Here is a 12,799-nt window from a genome sequence, read left to right as displayed (position 1 = left end):
TCAGATACTCTTTCCAGTTGTCTTGTATTTCGAAATACTGCCTGCTCTCTGCATCCTGAAATAAAGTAGGCTGGGCTGTACAGAAAATCATCCACTGCATTTGTAATTTAAGTAAGGGCAGGGCGGGGGGAGCCTGGGTTAATTAATGAATCAAAAGAAGTACTTTTTTCTCATGTTAAGCTGTACTTGATTTCCTATCTTGTATTTCTCCTTTTTCTTCTCAACCTGTTTGACAGAAGGGAAGATACATGCAGAAAGTACTTCATTTTTGTCTGGATCGGGATATTTGCTACTACTTCCTTTTGCAAAGTGAAAGACTGTAGTTATTTCTGTAAAATATGAAATGTATTATGTCATTACATTTCAACCACTTCTGGGTGCATCAGAATAATGATATTTTAATTAGAAGAAAATTTATGGTAGATCTGCTGGGCCTCTACAAGGGGCTCGAATAAATCTGGCTATTTGTGGAGCAGGCTTGTTTGCAGGCAGTCATGGTGTTCTGTGCTGAGCTACATCTCAATCCATTAAACTTCTCTAACCTTTAAGTTTAAAAAAAATAATACTGACCACTAGAAGAACTTCCAGCTTTTGTAATCGCTCATTGCTTTTGTTGACTTTTAATACTCTTTTCCTCAATGTTTTTTGTGTTAGATGGGGAAGGAGCTATCGGAATTCACAGTGAAGGGTTTCTGTGCTTTCTGGTTGTATCTTCCCCCTTCCCTACTCTCCTTCCGCTCCTTCCCACCAGAGAGCTTTTATACAAGCAGAGTGGTGTTAACTAGGAAACACTTGAGACCTTGAACTGTGTTTTAATTATGAACCTACTGATGGGTGTTTTACTGGTTTGTTTGTACTCCTCATACATGTTGCTATGTCATACTTTTAAAAATAAAGGCTAGAGGGTGGTGTTTCTAAAAATTAGATCATCAGGATACCTTTGTCATGAATAGCATGTTGAAAGGTACTATAGGTTTCAAACCAGCCTGATAAGAAATACACCATGAAGTGCTTAGAGAAGATGCTGAAGTGACTGTGGAGCCATTAGTGGTTTATTGCTGAGAAATGGATGATGAGTAATATTTGCCTTTTCCTGGTCTTTCAAACATAGCTTATGGCTTTACAGACAGAGGGAGAGCCAAGGCAGCACCTTAACATTGAGTGCTAGAAAATCCCTGTAACTAGAAGGACTTGAATAATAAATAGGTGAGTAGCAGCGAAGATGACTTGTGTTAGATCAGTCTGCCTGCCTTTTCTGACAGGGCAAAAATACTGCACTGAATGCAATATGCCCTCTAAAAATGTTTGTGAAATGTTCTTCCAAGCAAGCTTGAAAAACACATCAGTAAAATTATGCAAAGATGGTGACTGTCAGACTGGAGGATGTGGCCAATACATGCCAGCTATTTGGAAATATTTAACATTTTTGTAAAGCTAGCCTGCTTTACATTTCACTCCTAGCTGATTGAAACAGCATGCTGAACAACAGGGTTAAGTTAACCCATCCTGTTTTCCTGCTTGTTTTCCTGCTTGTTTTCCTTCTTACATGTGATTCAGATTTACAATGCGAGGGACTGAGCTTTCCCTTTCGAAAAATTTGTTGTGGAGAAGTAGATCAACACTGAAACGAGTGTCACTTAACTACCTGCAATAGAAAACTGTAATAACGTTTAGTATGCTGTGTAATGTTCAAAAGCTGGATTCATGTTAAATACCCCTTCGTAGCAAAGGTTATTTTCTTTATAGTGGAGTTCTAAATCATGCTTGTCTCGGTAGCCATATCAGATTAAGATGCCCCCATTCCTCAGCCTTCCAGTCGTGCCTGTTCCTGTACCACAGCTCAGCAGCAGAGCAGTGTTCCCGAAGTAGTGTGAGTGACTGCACTGTACACCCATCGCTGCGGGGGAAAAAGCCTGCTTGGAAATAACTTTAAAAGTGCCTCCTTAATTCAGATTTCTTTCAGCGATTTTATTGGTACAGTTGATGTACAGCAGATTGCATGAAGATGAAGTAATAAAAGGCTGGAGGTCTTGAAGGAGGGGGGAGGAGAGGAACTTAATCTGATTTAACCATAACAAAATCTTGCCAACAAGACAAGAATATCTAGGCTCAGTTTCCTACAGCTTTAAGCACAAAAGGGCTTTTATTTTAGAACAATAGAGCTACTTGTTAGCCTGACTAGCTAGCAACTCATCATGTTACACTTCACTGGAAGCTGGAGAAGTCTATGGGGGAGGTACCCCTGTGTCACTTTCCCTGCTTCTATATTCATCTGTAGGCATTCACCCGTAGCTGCTTTGGGAAAAAAGGATATTGGGCTAAACAGATTTTGGATCTGGACCTGTATAGAAGTTTTCGTGGCTTCTTTTTAACAGGTTATTACTACGAAGTGTGTTCAGCTAAATCCTATGAACAAAAGTAACAGCTAGGACAGAGGATGGATTGGAAATTGCTGGTCCAGATGACAAGGTTTATGTTGTTGCAATGATTTAGTAAAAAGATTATCAAATGGGTTTAATGCCACTTAATAACGGCTAAAAGAAAAAACTGGATGAGAAATGTGGGTTCATAAGGACCATTGTATATTATGGTTTTATCCAATAACAGTGTATCTTGCATGGTGAAACAGCAATTTATTTCCAAGTAAATGTATAGCTTTATATCAATTTGTAATGACATGGTTATAGTTCCAGCTTACTTAAATTTAAGTGTGTTGCTTAGCGTTTAAAAAAAATTGGGGGAGGGACAAAGAGGCTGAGGTTAGAAAAACACATCTGAGGGCATGCTTCTTATTTTTCTTGCAATATTTACTAGGGAAAATTATGCAGCTGATGGAATTTCAAGACTGATTTGAGTAGAAAGTGTGTGAGAAAGAAGTTGCTGTCAGGCTTAGAGGTCCGGGCCAAAGACGTAGATCAGACTGAATTTCTAGTATTTCAAAAGCAACATCTTTAAATGTTCACTGTTACTTAATGAAGTCTTTTACCCACATATAATACATCTTTCTTGTCATAGTTTCAATTGTTTGTTTGAAAAATTAGCATAGTTGCCTACATAGGAAATAGGTAGAGAATTTGATTTTTATATTATTTGCCTCCAAAATTTTGCATATGTAACATTGCTGGAGTATTTTGGGGCCTCCTTATTATTGTAATGTGATTATCGTATTTTTCTTTGAATATTTTTAATTTTAGATCTGTAACTGATGCTAATGTGTTTAGTATATGCCAGTTACTCAAGTTAAACTTTTGAAATACTTTAAATTCTTGTCTCTTTAAGGGGTGCCTTTATAACATACTGAATGTAACTTCTAAACATTTCAGAGAGATAAAACATGAAGCACCGTGAAGAAATTAATCTTTACTAACAGGATTTCTTCTGAACATCGATTTGAAAAGTGTAACGCACCCCCTGAGCTGCTCTGCAAGCTTGGAGATCTCACCCTGAGCAGGCTGCGTGGCAGGGGACCCCGAACGCCCACCAGATGGGTCAGTGGGGAACATGCAGGTTTTCTCAAGAGTTCCCTGCTTTTTTTCACTGAAAATGCAATCACCTTAGGAGTCTGCACTTCAGAAATGAGTTTCACACAGTGGCATTCTCTGATTATTTTTGTTTCCTATCAAAAAATGACTCAGCTAGCTCTCATCAATGCTGAAGATGGCTGAAAGAGCCTACAGTGCTATTTATAGCTTGTGTACCTTTCTTATTTAGGAGTAAGAAAACAGTACCTTACCTTCCTTTTAACATAAATGCACACTACTGTTATTTTGATTGAAAGGTCAATGAACTAGAAAGAGTGCTTTAAAAAAATATTTAACTTGCATAATGTTTCCATTCTCTGAGCTTTAATTGTCTCTTATTTTGTTTTGATGCTTAGAATGTTGATCATTAACCTTTTAGATAAAAATTTTCCACCCGAGGTGTCTGTCTCTGGCTTATTATCTGCGCAATTTCAGTTTAAATAGTACTGTTTTCCCAGGAATGAGAGCAGGGGAAAAACTGTTTATTTGTTGATGCTTAAATAAAACCACATAGCCAGAAAATTCCAGCTCTCCCTGCCCTGTGCCTTGGAGCAGTGTGGCAGGATCAGTTGGCATTATGTCAGGCGTGTTTTCAACTCTCCTGTGAAAGGGAGCTGCAATATGGCTAAGTTACGAGACTCAGAAAAACTTCACCTATGTGTTCTCAGCAGACATTTGTTAGAAGTGTCAGAAGATCAGTTCTATACTGTACATCTCCTGTTTCCTCTGAACTGGTCAAATGGGTACCTTCATTTTGGAGGTGCAGGAAATGCACGTGGCTTTTATGTCACTCCTCCTTCTTCCATGCCTGAAAGAAGGCAAGTTCTGCCTCCTTCAGTACTGCAGACTGTTTTGTTGGCAACTGGGCAACATGAAGGAAGGAAAAAAAGCAGCAGGGAGGGTCAGGTTCAAGAAGAAACCTGGAGGGGGACAGTGGCACAGAAGCAGAGGTAGAAAACACCATCTGCGAGAGTCAGACCAAGGAACAGGAATAGAGGAAATCACGCTATGCCAAATGAGGAAGAAACACCTAATGATTCCTTAACATTAAATTCTACTTAAACCAACCTTTATCTAGGCTGCTACTTTTTTTTTTTTTTTTTTTTCATGGTATGCCTTTTACCATAATACCTAGTCCACAGAGGACTGCAGCATCCCTGAGAAGGTCCTTTTAGTACTCCCGATCATTATCCACCTAACTACACAGCAAAAGGATGTGGATGGAGAGAACCTCAGCTATGAGCTGGTCTTCTGGGCTTACTCTTTGACACTGCCACTGTTTGCATCAGCCTATCCTGAAGGTTCCTCATCATTGCTATGCATTAATCTCTTCCTACGCTGGTTTGCAGTCAGCCCTCTTTACAAGCCCTGAAAAGGCTGATGAAACACTCATCACTGCAAGCGTCGCTGTCTTACACAGTACTAACACGAGAACCGTCCCCAAAGTCCTGCATTTTATTCTGATTAGAAAAACACTGAAGTGGTCTCATTTACATATTGCTGAACAGAACAGATGCTGGAGGTTTCCTGAAAAACCATTAGAATCTGCATTTCTATTCAAAACACTTCCAGTTTTGTTTAAAATACCCTGTCGCCAGTATCAGAGGTGATATGCAATAGATTTCATTGACTGGTAGGTAGGCTTGCAGCAAATTAACACCTTTTGTGATCGTTAGCAAAAAGGCGGCACAACCTTACAAATGGGGTTTTCCTTCCAAATTTTGAAAATATAATCACAGAATCACAGAATGGCAGGGGTTGGAAGGGACCTCTGGAGATCATCTCATCCAATCCCCCTGCTTGAGCAGGCACACCTAGAGCAGGGTGCTCAGGAACACGTCCAGGCAGGTTTTGAATGTCTCCAGGGAAGGAGACTCCACAACCTCCCAGGGCAGCCTGTTCCACTGCTCTGGCACCCTCACAGGAAAGTTTTTTTCTCATATTGAGGTGGAACTTCCTGTGTTCCAACTTGTGCCCATTACCCCTTGGCCTGTCATTGAGCACTATTGAAAAGAGCCTAGTCCGTCATCCTGACACCCACCCTTTAGATATTTATAGGTATTGATGAAATCCACCGTCAGTCTTCTCTTCTGCAGGCTGAACAAACCCAGGTCTCTCAGCCTTTCCTCATAAGGGAGATGCTCCAGCCCCCTGATCATCTTGGTAGCTCTCCACTGGACTTGCTCAAGCAGTTCCACATCCTTAAACTGGGGGGCCCAAAACTGGACACAGTACTCCAAATGTGGTCTCACTAGGGCTAATGTAACAGCTATTATGGATAATAAAACCTCAGATGAGCAAACATACTGTATATTTACTTTGCAAAGGCAGAAATCACATAGTGATAAGACACTATATAGCTCTGGTATTAAACCTATGGCAGGAAGCTTAACAAGAATGCTTTTTCCAGATTGCCAAAGCAAAAATTAGTGAGAATAACCTTTTTTTTCTTCATCTTTGTTTTAAGGTAAAAAGCAGAAAAGATAATCTGTTCAATATAGTGATTTTAAACCAATGTCATTAAACCAGTACAAAAACATTCTGCAGCCTTTATGTTTCAATTTAGTTGAAAACAAACATGTAGTGCAATTGGCTTGAAAAACTATAAATAAATACTCCTCTCCCACCCCTTTTCTTTTTAAGAGAAATCCATACTGCAAGCTTGAGATATATCTCATTTTGGGAGAGTGTAAATGAAAGCTTTCCAATTCATAGTTTTGTACCCAATGAATTCTAGAAAGAATATCATTGCCTCCTATTATTCAGGCTTTGTCAAACTATTGAATTTTCCTATGCTTTCAGCGTTAAGAAGACAGAGCAGGTCAAGAGCATGGAGAACTCCATGTCATGCCTCACTGTGCGTGGGGAAAGCAGTTTCTGCCGTGCACAGGCAGCGCGGCGTTGTGTTGGCATGACGCTACCCAGCTCTGCACCAGAGGAGCAGCCTGGCTGTAAGGGCAGTGGCCATCAGTGTAGCGATAGGAGCGAGATCTTCTAGCACTGCCAGGACAGGCAATATTACCATAGCACAATTTATAATCTTGTTATGCCCAAAAGAGCTCAGGTATTTTTAATACAGCATTAAATGTATTGGACTGTTGCTAATACTGATTTCTGAGAGTAGGCAGAGAAAAGAATGATAAAATTTAAAATTCATATATTTATGTTTGTGAAATTTAATTTACTTCCCTACTAGGATTATCTCCTTTTAGTTTCACCCTTGTAAGCGCACAGGCTGGTTGAGCTAGAAAGCTTGAATGGAATTTTCAAATAACAGCAGATCCTAATCTCGGCTTGAAGGAAAGCCTTGGTGTGAGCTGATTTAATGAGATATTTATGTGAGCTGACTGAACCCTAAGTTTCCTATTTCATTATTATTTATGGAATCTCTGTCATTCTTCTAAGTCTATAATCTTTTCTAAACTGATGAGGAATATATGCTTTAATGAATCTAACCATTTCTTTCTCTTTGATACTCCCTGACTAGAGTGATAGAACATTTTCAGTTTAGTAAAAAACTACCTATAATATGGTTTCAAGGATGGCCATATCACTAACTTTCCTTGGATCCAAGACATCAAAACTTATCCTGCAAAAAATGGTATTGCTGAGAAAAGACTGATACCACTGGAGTCCTTGGAAGTCAATTTCCAGCAGCGAGACAGACTGAACAACAAATTCCTAGCGCAGGGCAGCATATGCTTTATGTTCGGAGTGGGATACTGACACCCCTGTTTATCTTCCAAAATATGCGTTCCTACCCCTGGTTGTGTGGGGGTGGAGAGGGGCTCACAGCTGCTCACAGGCTGTTTCATTTCTCATTGAAACAGATTTCTGAAGAGTAGCAATGGACTTCTGTGAAGAACAGATGAGAAGGCTCCCTTCAAAAGCTCAACTTCCTAAATGCTTTTGTGCTTAATTAAAAACTTTGGATTCGTAACTTAATATATCTGAAAACAGGTTATATCTGTTGATTGAACTGCAGTTAATATGTTATTAAAAAGACTATTCAAAAAAATTTCAGGGTTCTCACAAACCTTGGGTTTAATTGGCAGCTGCAGTTAAAAGACAGCATGAAAAGTAAAATACCTGCCTAAACATCTTTTTTATATTTACAGCCTTTGAGGAAAAATGTCTTTTTTTTAGCTACACCTTATATAAACTGAGACTTTTTTTTTCCACTTTCTTTCACTACACTTGTATGATGAACTTTAAATCTGGATCAAAGCTCTTCATAAAAATATTTATCCCAAAATATTTTTTAAAAGCTTTTAATATGAGCTGTGGTAGAAAAATATAATCTAGAGAGATACGATAGATGTACTGATACAAATTTGTTACAGACCAAGGCAGAGTATTACTGTAATACTTCTAGAGCTCTAGAAAATAAGATTTATAAATTAAAACAAAGGAATACCTGTAACTACCTGGTGTGGCCAGATGCCTCTGTAAGCATATGTTCAGAGAAGAGACTGGTTAACAAACAGTATTTCCTACGTAGAAATTAGAACTTTATCTGATTTTTTTTGTTATTTTTCCTTTTTATTTTTAGTAAGATGAATCTAAAATCCCTTAGCTTTTTCCAGTTAGGGGGCCACAACCTGTGCTTATTCTCAATAATGTCAAAGACTTCAACTGTGCATTTCACAGGGAGTGAATTTCTTTTTCCACTTCATATACTAAACAAGAGACTTTTGTGTATTCAAAAAAATCAAATTAATTTTGACGCTTGGGGTCATTGTAGGGCTTCAGTTCCAGAACAGGGCTTCTGGGCACCATTTTTGTGGGGGTTTTTTTGTTTGTTTTTAATTTATCCTATGTTTGGTTAACGACAGCAACAATTCTTTTGTTTCTGGCCTGCTCCTGTTCCTTATTCTCATTTGCTGTTTGGTGACCTTTGCTTTTTCCCTGTTTAAGAGGCACACAGTAAATTACAGAATTGAATCCAGACCATCTGGGTGAGAAAAACCACCTTTCTGGCCAGAACAACCTGCTGTCCAGAGTTATATAAACAGCTGAAATTTCACGGGTCCATTGCTACAATGAAGTGGCAAGCTTAGATAACTGAGAGTAAGTAAACAGTGAGTGTATCGAAGCATAAGCTGTACAGTTTCTGGCTCCTATTAGCAGGGTAATCTCCAGTGGGCAATGCCAACCCAAGCCCCACAATGCATTAATTTTCCCTTAGTGAGCCCCAGTGCAAGTCTTCACTCGCCAGAGCCTTCCTGCTTCCGACAGTTTCTGTTGCAAGGAGCCCCTGCCCAGGCAGGAGTGACTTCACTAACTCTTATCAAACTGCTGTTTCTGGCAGAGGAATGGCAGCCACTAACTGGACAGACCTGACTTCCAGTGCCAGACTTTCTTCTGCACTCCTCCTAACTGCTATTTCTCAGATCCCTTCAGTGCACTAGCTTGGTTCTCTCATTCTACTTTGCACGGTCAGAGATCACAGTTCCATGCTGTGAAGCACAGAATATTCTTACATTTTCACTGTCTTCAACAACCCACGCAGCAGCCAGATAATCTCTATGCTGTAGGTAGGGTACGTTCCAGACTCTTTTTTAGGACAAGACTAAGGCTCTTCCCCTGCCTCTTCCTTGTCCTGGTTCCAGAGGGAACGGGGAATGTGAACTGTGAGGAAGCTACAGTAGTTCTCCCTGTCCTTTTCCACGATTGTAATGTCTGCTGCATATTATGGGAAGCATTATCTGTCCTGCAGTATACCTACAGGTGCAAAGCCAGAAAGGGCTGGAAAGTGCACTTGCTGTAGAAAGTTTTTAAAACCCTGATGTTTGTGCACATAGAAGAACACAGAAACAGAGAAGACACGTAATGCAGAAAAATCAGTGTGTCCTAAAGTGAAACTGACTGCTGCCTGGATAGTTCATTGTTACAAGCTATTAGATACACATTACCACCTACAAGAACAGTGAACTGAATTAAGACAGGTACTAACTTAAACTGTATAGAAATATTAAGCTCCTTCTCTTTTAAATAAATTAAAATTTAAATGACAATATAAGTAAGAAACTTTATTCTGGTTCCTTATAAACTGGCCATATCTTGCATCTAGAAAACAAAGTCTGATTTATTCCATTCCAATATGTGGTAACTTTCATTTAATAATTTTACAAAAATGTATTTCAAGGTGACAAAGCAAATCTGATTTCCCAGGGTGCATTACAATGGATTAATTTAAAAAGGATTCATTTTCACTTAGGTCATTCTTCCCGTCATATGTATATACACACATCTGAACATGTAACAGTTTTACTACCTTGAAATCATATTTCCTTTCTGACATGCAAACTAAAATTTTCAACAGTTTTGATAACCATTTTTTCCCACAGCTGTGACATAAAGAGGTTATTACCTCAATCCAGAGAAAAACGAATGAATAGTTTTCATGTGTGTAATTTTCATAATCGCTACCCATATGATACATTCCAAACTTTGGGTTTTTTTTTTCCTGTTATGCTCTTGGACCTGACTCTACTATTCCCATTTACTGTATCTTTATTTATCAGTACAGGTTTTGGCGGCATTTGCTGAATCATGCTGATTTAGCCTGAACCTAAAGGAAGCAATGTCTTAGTCATAAGACACTATCTATACTCCTGGTATTAAAGCCTCTGACAACCATCCCAATCAGCATAAAAACTAAACCCAATTCCTACAACTGAAATACTGGAGAGCAAAATTCTGCATTCTATTCGAGCATGAGCTGATTCCTCTTGAAGTTTCTTTTCATATTCAGAGACTAACTCCAGCATATATGAAGATTTTTAGGTCTTGTAATTCAGCTATCATAGATATATCAGATGTAAGAATTCAGAGTAAAGAAATCTATACAAACAGCAGGTGAAATTCTGACCCAAACCCAGGAAAAATTCAAAACTTGCACAAATTCATTAAGCCACAATTTCAGAATTCCAGCCTCTCAAAGCAAATTGAGCTCTTCCAGGATATTATCAACTATTCCTCTCTTCTGGGGTCCTTGGTGGTCTCTGGTGATCTTTACGGATGAAGTACCCTAACCCTTTTCATCCATACATTGTCACATGTCACCTAAGGACAACTCAAGGCTATTTTCTCTTGCCAGCTCTCCTTTATTTTCTTCCAAAAGGAACATTTGTCCTTGATTAAATGGATAATGCTAATGGCAAAGATATCCTGTCTCTAAGCTTAGGTTAAATATTAAAACATCAAATGCTACATAAACAATGCTTGATCAAAAAGGAGTCTAGATTCACGCTAATTAAACATAGACAATACCTCTTCTTTCCAAGAGGGGGGGGTTGTTCCCTTAACATACACAGATTATAATTTTGTTCTGGATGATGACAGATTTGGGCAGATTTTTATTGATTGATTCATGCAGGACCACAAATCTTTCCTAACTTCTTTCTCTTATGCTTTTGTTGATACAAAAAAATAAGCAAACAGTAGATATCTTGACACTTTCTGATACCCTCCTTTGTACCCAAGGTAGTTCATCAAGCTGTTAGCTGCAGTCTAGCAGTCTAGGCATCAACTGTCCTGTGGCACCTTCTTCCACTACCCAACACAATCACTGCAGAACAAAGCTCTGCATCTGAGACGTGCCCTCCACATTCCAGTTCCTTCAACACAGGCACAGTTCAGCATATCAAAACACCTCTGAGAGGTGTGAAGTGCCTGTGCTGGGCCAGGCAGTGAGAGCAGACCCTACTACAGGTAAAACCCCTGTGACACAACAGAGCCTACAGGTTCCATGGGCGTTTCTCCCTCTTAATCCTCCTGCCAGCAGCTTCTGGGATCCCCTCTGAGAAGCTGGACATGCAGGTGGTTTTTCAGAGCCCACAGAATAAGGTCGGTTGAAATTCTGATGTTCAGTGTCTGCAGTTATTGCGAATATTCAGTTCATACACCCTGCATGCACTGTTCAGTTTAGGTGTGGTAGTTAACCTCTGCAATTCAGTCCTGCCATCACTCAGTGATGAGAGTTGAGCCAGGCAGTCCTCCCCTAAAATAATGAATGTTTAATTTTAATATGTCTTTTATATATTTATTTATAAAATTCTTTTTATTTGCCATTTTGGGAATTTTTTGGTATTTAAATGGTGCCTTTGATCCATGTTGCCAAGATTTTTCTCTACATTCACAGAAATCAGAAATTTTGAAGAAAAATGTTGAGAATCTGTTATAATTAATGATCCCAGAAAAATATTTTTAAAGAAAAATACAAAATCCTAATCCAAGAGAAGCACCAGTTGACAGAAGTGAGTTTTTTATGTGAAGAAAATGCATTTGCATATATTAATGTACATAATATTATATGCCGTTCATAAACATTCAAACCCCTTTTCCGTTACATATGGTAAGCACTAGAGCAATAGCTTCCCACTTCTAGTTCAACAGCTTTTCTAGTCAAAAAGAACAAGATTAATACTCATAATTAATATCTGAATTCTCAAATCTATTGAAAGCATAGAATCAATAAATAGTTTAACTTCAGGAACAGACAAGGGGTAAAAAAGCTTTTTATTCTTTCCCTGTGCTGCTGTCACAGGACAAGTCAGTAGCTGAAGGAGCCACTTCACAAATTTGAACTAAAATATTCTGTGTGCACATGTAGACATTTGCATGTACATCCTTGTCTCTCAGCGTTTGTTCTATTGACTGACTGATAAAGCATACAGCATTAGAAATAATGCTTTTTTTGCTTTGTGATGAAATTACTTTGAAAGTGGCTTTAGAGAAAAAAATCTCCCCAAAAAGTACTGCTAAATAAATCACAGTTACATACGCAAATAGGCTGATTACATTTGGCTGTACAGCTGAATGACAAATTGTGCTGAAAATGGCTTTTTAAACTTGCAAGCACAAGTCTGCCCCCAGGCTGACCCAAGAGTCCTTTCATTTCAGCACAAAGCCATTACTTTCCTATGAAGTGCCATCCATTACAAAACTAAAATCACTTGCAATTACAATTACACGCTCATTTAGAGGTGCAATTGCTCATTTTTACATGTGCAATATCGATATTGTCTTTCATAAATGTTTTATGCTTTCCTGAACCATACCTAGTAAAGGGAGTAAGTGCAGCTGTGTGGCTTTCTGCAATCTACAGCATTTAGGATCACAAGCAATATGTTAAAAAAAAAAGGAAATAATTTCTCTGATTAGTTTGCCAAGTAGAAAAAGCCAGTTGGTTTTGGGGTGCATTTTTTCTACAAATGTGCATTTTGTTCACACAGCAACAAAACTTTTACTATTTATATTTTGCTATGTATAAT

This window comes from Phalacrocorax aristotelis, chromosome 2, assembly GCF_949628215.1.
Source record: "Phalacrocorax aristotelis chromosome 2, bGulAri2.1, whole genome shotgun sequence".
In the NCBI taxonomy this organism is placed as follows: domain Eukaryota; kingdom Metazoa; phylum Chordata; class Aves; order Suliformes; family Phalacrocoracidae; genus Phalacrocorax; species Phalacrocorax aristotelis.
The sequence above is the reverse complement of the archived record's forward strand: the minus strand, read 5'-3'. Positions refer to the sequence as shown.